The sequence below is a fragment of the Oratosquilla oratoria genome, chromosome 36 (assembly GCF_046742065.1).
Source record: "Oratosquilla oratoria isolate Oo_2021 chromosome 36, ASM4674206v1, whole genome shotgun sequence".
Taxonomy (NCBI): domain Eukaryota; kingdom Metazoa; phylum Arthropoda; class Malacostraca; order Stomatopoda; family Squillidae; genus Oratosquilla; species Oratosquilla oratoria.
This window is the reverse complement of record NC_134812.1, coordinates 15008930-15019202: the sequence shown is the minus strand read 5'-3', so window position 1 is coordinate 15019202 and position 10273 is coordinate 15008930.

Below are 10273 nucleotides of genomic sequence, written 5' to 3'. Positions count from 1 at the left end.
ACACACACACACACGTTCCAGACACCGAAGCGAAAGGAAAGGCTGCGTTGAGCGCTCCTATCTAGCGATTTATCGCCGAAAACGAAGGAAACCTATTGTTGTTATTGTACGCGATGAGTAAGCTATGGTACTCGAAGTGACCGGTAAAGTTTTCCAGTTCTTGAAGTGGGTATAGTTTTGGCATAACGGAGAAGAGAAAGAAGAATAACAAATGAACCAACAAAGAGAGGACTAGATCTAATTATAGTGGAAAGTCCAAGAGGTATCATCCCCAAAAGACATTGTCTCATAGACACACCAAGGAAAAACCAAAGGTGAGAAAATAAAAGTTTTTCAGGGTTTCAAAGAAACCCAGGTGAAATAGGCAAAAGCTTAGATATAGATAGATAGATATAGTAATGCAATAAGGAATCGCGAAGTAAATGATTTAATGGAAGAAATTATAGACTTAAAATTGGATTACCGAGCGGTTCTTAGAGAACTGATTACGCTGCGAAAGAGTAATGAGCAAACGATCAAAGAATTAGGTGGTCTAAAGAGCGAAATTGAAATCCTAAAAAGAGAAAACGAAAAAATGAAAAATGAGGACAAAAAAGAAAAAAATTGAAAAAGGTCAAAGAACAATTACAAGCAGTGATCGGAAAGGTGGAAGAGTCAATCAAAGAAATAGACCTTACTGAAATAAAAAAAATCAATAGAAACAAGAAAAGAAAAATCAAAAAATATCCATTAGAGAAATAGTACAAAAACAGATGGAGGAAAATACAAAAGAAACAGTCATGAAAGTGATTAAAGAAAAGGAAAATTGGGTGAGAGATACAGTTGACAAAGGTAAGTGCATTGTGGTCCATGGTATCCAGGAAAAACATGATATGTATAGATACCAGAGAGAAAAGGAGGAGAAGGAAATAGCTAAGGAAATTTTGAAAGAAATACAGGATGAAGGACAAAATCTCGATAAAGAAATCGATGAAATAGACAGAATAGGCAAATATTCAAAAGAAAAACCACACAGATCACTGAAAATAAAAAAGAAGTTACATGATAGCAGAGGAGATATTATCAAAAGCGAGAAATTCAAGCATATATGGATACAAAAGAAAATGAGTGATGAGGAAAAAGAGAAATACAAAGCTTTTAGAATTGAAGCCAATAACAGAAATGAGAAAAGAACAGAGATGGCAAAAAAACGATTTTTTTTTTAGAGAGAGTGCTGAACTTGAGACTGAAAAACTGGTCCATCAAAAAAAATGGAAACTTAAACCAAAAAAGGAAGGATAATATGAAACTAAAGGTGGCATACACAAATATCGACGGCATGATCTCTGGAATCAATGAACTAAATGACTATCTAGAAATGGAAAAACCTGACATCATGGGAATTGTGGAGACAAAACTGAAAGGAAATATATCAACAAGCATAGTGGGACAAGGTCTATACAACCACTGGGTGAAAAATAGAACAGACAAGCAGGGAGGAGGTGTCATGATATTTACCAAAATGAGTCTAAATGTGACAAAGACAAATGAAGGCCAAGGCAATGTAGAATTAATTATGATCAAAATTGTAAACAAAAGGATGAAAGGCAGAAAATTTGTAGCAGTGTATGTACCACCAAAAACACAGGCTTGGTCGGATAGCGAACATTCTAAATTACTGGAAGATACAATGAATGCGCTAAATGAGTTACTAAAAGAGGATGGAAACATAGTAATCATGGGCGATTTTAATACAAAGGATATAATCTGGGAAGAAATGATAGTAAAAGGGGGAGAAGATCATTGGAGCAACATCCTACCAAATATGACTATCGAATACACCCTAACACAATAGGTTAAGGAAAATACTAGATATAGAAATATGAGGAACCGTCGAAAGTAGAATTAATGTTAACTTCTGAACCAGATATTGTGAACAAAATGGAGTACAAAACACCAATTGGAAAGAATGACCATATACTAATAGAGTTTGAATTAAAAGAACAGAACAATGTAGGTAGGAACGATACGCATAGAGAAAGAAGATTAATGTACAACAAAACGGATTTTGAAAAACTAAGAAAAAAAAATCCAAAACACAAACTGGGATAAATTCTCTGAAGAGGAAACAAAGATGGAAGACAAATGGAACACATTCAAAGAAAGGCACAAGGAAGGAATTGACAAATATGTACCAAAAAAAGAAACAAAAAGAGATTTATATAAAGTGTTGGTATAACAAAAGGTGCAGTGAGGCTAGAGACAGAAGAGACAAAGCCTAGAAAAAATGGAAAAAAAAACATCCAAATGGTAAACATACATAAAACTTAGGAACGAATACGTGAATATACGCAGGAAAGAAAAAACAATTATGAAAAAGATATTACAGACAAATGTAAGGATCAACCTAAACTCTTTTACAGATGTATAAATGAAAAAATAAAGGATAAACACGAAATAGTGAAATTGCGTGGAGATAAAGAATATATAGATGATACAGAAATGGCAATAGTCATGATCAGACATTTCAGGTCAGTTGGCAAGATAGAAAACAAGAAAGATCACCCAAAATGAAAGAAATAAAGGTAACACAAAAAGAAATAAGAGATCAAATAAAAAACCTAGATGTCAGGAAATCGCATGGACCAGACGGAATTGCAAATTGGATACTGAAACAGTGTATAGACGAACTGACAGACAAACTATACAAGATAATAGACTCCTCACTCAAAGAAGGAAAGGTACCGCAAGATTGGAAAGATGCAAAGATATTACCAATATACAAAGGAGGTAATAGGGAAGATCCTACAAATTTCAGACCGGTATCCCTTACAAGCACACTAGCAAAAATATGTGAAAAAGTCATCAGAAATAAATGGAGCAAACACTTGGAAGAAAATAAAATAATAAACCCTAAACAATTTGGTTTTAGAAGTGGAAGATCGTGTACCACAAACCTAATTTGCTTTTATTCGAGATTAATTGAGATAATACAAGAAAGAGATGGCTGGGTAGATTGCGCCTTCTTGGAGTTGCAGAAGGCATTCGATAAGGTACCACATAGAAAATTAATAAGAACAATTGAAATAATAGGAGGAATACAAAGTAAGCTGCTGGAATGGATGAAGGACTTCTTAATTGGAAGAAAAATGAGAGTGGTACCTCGAGACAAAAAATCGAACTGGGAAGATGTGAAAAGTGGCGTCCCGCAAGGCTCTGTATTAGCTCCTTTAATGTTTGCCATATATATAAATGATATGGATGAGGGAGTAAATTGTTACATGAACTTCTTTGCTGACGATGCCAAATTACTCAAGAGAGTAAAAACGGAAGAAGATTGTAGATCACTACAAGAAGACCTAGACAAAATATGGGAATGGAGTCAGAAATGTGAGATGAACTTCAACATCAAGAAATGTAGCATAATGGAATTTGGAAAAAGCAAAAATAGAGTATCGGGTCAATACAAAATTGGAAACAAAGAAGTTAAAAAAGTCAATTCAGAAAGGGACCTGGGAGTAATCATCTCAAGCGACTTGACACCTGATAAACATGTCAATAAATTATTTGGAGAGACTTTTAACTTACTAAGATCAATGAAAGTGGCCTTCGACTACATAAATGAGGAGATGATTAAGAAAATAGTGATTACACTGATAAGACCTAAACTAGAATATACCGCAACATTGTGGGCACCCAGCACAAAGAAGAACATAAGAAAATTAGAAAGAATCCAAAGAGCAGCGACAAAAAGGGCACCTACACTGTCAAATCTGCTGACATATGAACAAAGATTGGAGAAATTACATGTATCAACACTGGAACAGAGAAGAGAAAGAGGTGATTTATTGACCATTTACAGAATTATGAAAGGGATGGAAATCCTCGATAGAGATGAGTTATCAAAGTGAGACAGAAGAGAAACAAGAGGACACGAAAAGAAACTAAAGAAGGACACCTATAGAAGAGACCTGAAAAAGAATAGCTTCCCACACAGAGTGATTGATAATCTGGAATAAACAGAACGGAGAAACAGTGAATGCCAAAAATATACACGATTTTAAGAATAAACTGGATGCGGAGAGATACGAAAACGGGTCTATACGAGCATAGCTCTCGTCCCGTAAAAAACAACTAGGTAAATACACACACAAACACACACACACATGCAGATAAACACACACACACACAAACACAAACATACACACACACACAAGCACACACGCACATGCACACACACACACACACACACATAAGCACACACGCACATGCACACACACACACACACACACACATAATCACACACACACACACACACACACACACACACACACACACACACAAACACATAAACAAACATACACAAACACACACGAAAACGCACACACACACACACACACACACACACACACACACACACACACACACACACACACACACACACACACACACACACACACACATATATACACACAAACACATACACAAACATACACAAGCACACACACACACACACACACACAAACATACACACGCACACACGCGCATGCACACACACACAAACACACACACACACACACACACACACACACACACACACACACACACACACACACACACACACACACACACACACACACACACACACACACCGTCCATTATAACTAAATAAATACACACATAACTTGGAATAGCTCAAATGATGATATACCCCAAGCTGAAAATATACCGATTTCAAATCTAAATATGATGATTGAAAAATAGATATGCAGACCAAGTTGAAACTATTATATGAATTTGTATGATCAATTGGATAATAGGAGACGGGACCCAACGAGCCTGCTTCTTTCCTGTATATCGCAATTAGGTAAATACAATTAAGTAAACACAAATACACATTTGAAGCTAAATATCATAAATCTAAGAGTATGAGACAGGACCCTATAAGTGTTGTTCCTTTCTTGTATACAACAATTAGGAAAATATGCGCGCGCGCACACACACACACACACACACACACACACACACACACACACACACACACACACACACACACACACACACACACACACACACACACACACACACACACACACACACACACACACACACACACACACACACACACACACACACACACACGGTCACACACGGTCACATATGAGCTCTGTGCTCTCTCCCGGGAGGGAAATAGCTGTCGATAACGAATCCAACACGTGATCCAAGGCCATGGTGAATCACACACGCACACACACACACACACAAACACACACACACAAACACTTGTCACATGTAGCATATATATTCTTCTAGCGTTGTATAAGGTTCGTTTGTCGGTAGGTAGAATCCGCTCCTTCCACGATGTCCCAGTGGCAGGCAGGGTACAGTGGCAGCTAGGCATTGGTGTCGAAGACTCCTCGTTTAAGTTTCTCTGCTCGTGGGCAGCCCGGTTCTGGTTGAGGGGCTCTTGGAATGACTCGCCTCTGGCTCAGGGATCGTCTCTAGACAGATTCCCAAGTACAATATCAAGATTTGTCGCAAAATGTAAAAGTTCTGTCTATCGAATTTCTGTTCAGTGAGTTAAACAAATCAAAGTTCAGTCCATGCTATCACCACTTTTCTCCACAGCAAATCTACGTTGCACTAATTTTCTTTTGGTCGCCATGTAAGGAGAACGTCGCCTCTTCACAATAAGCTCAGTGAACGGCTCAATTCATCTTGATAAATACCACTTCAAGTGAGGATTTGTGCTTGCGTGCGTGCGTGCTTCCATGTATGCCTTTGTGTGTGTGTGTGTGTGTGTGTGTGTGTGTGTGTGTGTGTGTGTGTGTGTGTGTGTGTGTGTGTGTGTGTGTGTGTGTGTGTGTGTGTGTGTGTGTGTGTGTGTGTATATATATGTGTGTGTGTGTGTGTGTGTGTGTGTGTGTGTGTGTGTGTGTGTGTGTGTGTGTGTGTGTGTGTGTGTGTGTGTGTGTGTGTGTGTGTGCAATTCTGGGTGTGTGTACGTGTGCAGGCATGCGTGCGTGCGTGTGCATGTGCATGTCTGTTAGGGTGTCTGTAGGAGAGGGTTGGGGGTGTCATCGTCCAGAAGAAACTCCTTGTGAGCTCGGAGGCACAGGAGAAAGTTCTTCTTCTTCTCTCGGTGTCTGAACCTGATGAAAGCTCTAGATTTGACATCGTCCGAAACTGGAAGAGGAGGGAGGATATTTCGTCGTGTTCAGATAACGAAATTAAACACGATTTTTCTGTTGTGTTATCATTAGGCATATATGTAGGTGTTTCTTTCTATTGCGTTTCCAGAAAAGGAGTCTGATCGAACAGAATTGATCCTTCGAGAGAGCTGTGACATGTTCAGTCGAATGATTTGGTATAACGTCACAAATTCCCCCTATCAGGAGGCTAAGATGGTGTCCTTTGCAGAGGAATTTGTACCGCGGAATATAATGAGCTGTGCCCTTAGTTATACTAGCCAGGGGCTGGTTCGAACTGCTATCACCTCGACCTTCGCCGCAAGTAACGACGACCTAACCCGCTCGGCCAGAGCAAATATGAACAATCGCACAGGACGTCACTGGGTCAACGGGGTTAATGCACGGAGGCATTCGTTCTTTTCCGAGGATCCGGCATTGCACGAGTGTGTGTGCGCGCGCGCGCGTATGTGTGTGTGTGTGTGTGTGTGTGTGTGTGTGTGTGTGTGTGTGTGTGTGTGTGTGTGTGTGTGTGTGTGTGTGTGTGTGTGTGCGCGCATGTGTGTGTGTGTGTGTGTGTGTGTGTGTGTGTGTGTGTGTGTGTGTGTGTGTGTGTGTGTGTGTGTGTGTGTGTGTGTGCGCGCGCATGTGTGTGTATATGCGTGTGTGTGTGCGCGCGCGTGTGTATATGCGTGTGTGTGTGTGTGTGTGTGTGTGTGTGTGTGTGTGTGTGTGTGTGTGTGTGTGTGTGTGTGTGTGTGTGTGTGTGTGTGTGTGTGTGTGTGTGTCTGTGTGTGGGTCCACCCATCTCACTCTCACCCGTGCGTTGAAATCTCACGTTTCCACTTGAATGATTTCCGAAGAGGCCGACGGAGTCAGTGGAGAGTCCTGTCATCACCATCTGTAATTCTTGATTATTCATTCAAACAATTTATATACTTACTTGTATACTGCTTTACGTGCTTGTTTTTTGATTGATTAACTTCTTCATTTATCTATTTCTTCATTTATTTGATATATCTATTAATTTACTTATCTATTTGCTTATCTATCTTTCTAATCACTTGTTTATTTGTTCATTCATTCACATATCTATTGATCAATTTATTTATTTGTCTATTTATCTATGCATTTTCTTATATACTTATTTACTTATCTATTAATTCACTCGCCATTTTGTCTATCCATTTCTGTATTCGTTTTCTTAATTCCTTGGGTGATCTTTTATATATTTACTCTAATTATATACTCTCTCTAAGAAATGAAATTATTCTCATAGTATTTATCCCCGTCTACGATTTCTACTGACCTAGAATCCACATTTTTTGTCCTTTTTTTTTTACTGTTTACCTTTCTTTTCTCTCACATCCTAGCCACTGAATGTCTTTATAAAGTGACTGGTGAAAGGTTGAACTTCGTCACCAGTGACTACTTTTATTGGCGTCACTAAAAAAAAAAGTCCAATTGCCCTCTTTACCAATTATGTACAGCCATCGCCGCAAGTCTTCTCACTCCTTCTGGATAGAACCAACCAAATGCACAGTTACGAGGCTTTTGTGATGACGTAGCCTAACCGATAAGAAATCTTTCTATTACAAGACAAACTTATGTATAAAAAGAGATACTAAGCTCTCAACAACGCAAAATATATTCCCACAGTTAAATTCAGTTGGACCGACGGGACTTGTGGGGACGTTTGTAAGACGACATTAACAACTGATATATAAAAAAATATACCAAACTCTCAGCAATGGAAACTATATTCCCACAATTAGATTCAGTTGGACAAAGAGGACTTGTGGGGACGATTCTAATACGACATTACATGGCAAACACTGCCGCGTGGCCTGAATCAATAGGGCGGCCGTTGATCCTGTTCAGAATTCGCTCGAATTCAAGACGCATCAGGTCAGCGCCTTCGTCAGGTTGATCTGGTACAGCTCCAGGCTCGATTCAACATTTCACTTTCTCTCCCCCCCTCCCACCGTAGCAAGATGTTCCGAGGCGCTTTCGCAAGACATACTCAGAGGGATGGCACGTGCTTGTGTGGTGTGGATGTGGGTGTGGATGTGGATGTGGATGTGGATGTGGATGTGGGTGTGGATGTGGATGTGGATGTGGATGTGGATGTGGATGTGGATGTGGGTGTGTATGTGGATGTGGGTGTGGGTGTGGGTGTGGGTGTGGGTGTGGGTGTGGGTGTGGATGTGGATGTGGATGTGGATGTCGATGTGGGCGTGGATATCCATGTAGGTGTGGATGTGACTGTGGGTATGAATGTGGATTTGGTTGCGTATACGGATGTGAATGTTGATGCTTGTGTGGGCGTGAGTGTAGTTAATGTGGTTGTGGGTGTGAATGTGGGTGTGGTTGTGTATATGGGGTGGATATCGATGTAGCTATGGATATGAATAAATAAGTGATTAAAAAACATCATTTACGACGTTGTGCATCTTCAGGTAGGGAAAGATCTGTTTGAGTATAGTTAATACGTACAACTAATGACACTAGGAAATAACTAGTGGAAGGGCTTGATAGGTCAGTTTTGAATTTCTATGTTAGATATTCCATTACTGATCTCTTATGGGTCTGTTTGTATTTACTTGGGGAGTGGCTTTATTGTCGCATGGAAATACTTGGCAATTGTTGTATATCGCTTTGAAGTCATGCAAGCACTGAAAGCAGGTACACGTTACTTATTACGGATTTTGCAAGTTCAATGGACGACAAAACTATCTTACCAGGTTTGTCCGAAGATGGATGGCGAAACATTTTGAGAACCGGCTACAGACGTAAAATGCGCGGTTGGTATCTACTAGATTCTCAAAGTTTAGCCATGTTTAATCTATCTTCGGACAATCCTGGAAATAGAGATTTGCCTTTCACTTCCATCGTCATCTTTGGGCCTTCATGATAACCGTCACCAATGTCAGTCAAGGAAAAAAAAATCCGATCTCTTGTACATTTTTCATTTCATTCATTCCTTGCTTGATTAGGAGAATTGCAGGTCGACTGTATTGTGTTGCATACAACTTTGTTCCATGCAGCCAGTATATGAGTTAAATCTCGTTACAAATAGCTGACACTGAAGACTGGTGCCCCAATAAGATTCTGAGTCAACGGTTCAGTGTTATCACTAGACCAGACCGAATTATTAGTACGAATGATGATAGTGGAGTTCCTGCTTGTGTAAATGAATCGGGTTGGGGAGGATGGAGCATCTACGATTTCCTAATACTCAGCTGCTGTCTCGTTTTCTAACACTTCGTTGTAACCATCACTGTCACTTTCTTTGCTGTCAAGGTCGTCATAATCATTGCCTCTAAATTCATCCATTATGGCTTGATACTTTGTCGGCGTGAGTTTCATTCTTTTGTACTTCTAGCGTACACGCGCAAGCCTTCCCTTATATAAGTGTTGCTTTCTCTATTTTTGAGCTGAATTTTTCTTTTCTTTTGTCATCATCTATTAATTATAGATTGGATGTATGTTGACAATAAATGCAGTAATAATAATAAGATGATGAAAAATAACGGGAAACTGGAGCCACGTGGGCACGAGGATACAGAGCGTCCACCCACGAAGTTAACGATGTTCCAGGACGCTTGGGGTTCCAAAGACAAAGTCTAATTAATTATAAGAAAAACGGGAAGATATTAACGCGCGTTTTAAATCAATTCCTATAATGATCAAACAATAATTAGATTTTTAGTCGGGGATTTTCGATACCGTAAATAACGTCATCTGCCAGCCTACTTTTCTTTTATGACATAACGATGTCAGCCAACCAGTGTTAAAGATATTGACAGACTGGAGAGGGTACAACGGCAAGCCACGAAACTGAACTGATAGCAGACATCAGGAATAATACGAAAACTGTATAAGGCAGTCGAATATTTGACTAGACTTAGTAACCATGTGGTAAGCGCTGAAACTATCGGTTGTTTCAAGAAAAAGTTAGACAGTTTTATGGAAGAGGATGACAGATGATCATGGACATGGAACTGCCTAGTGTAGGCTAACCCCAGGCTGTTTTATTTACGTTGGGAAAGAAGGAGTAAGAATATCATAATGAAAGTGTTAAGTTCTAAACGGATGGCGTGATG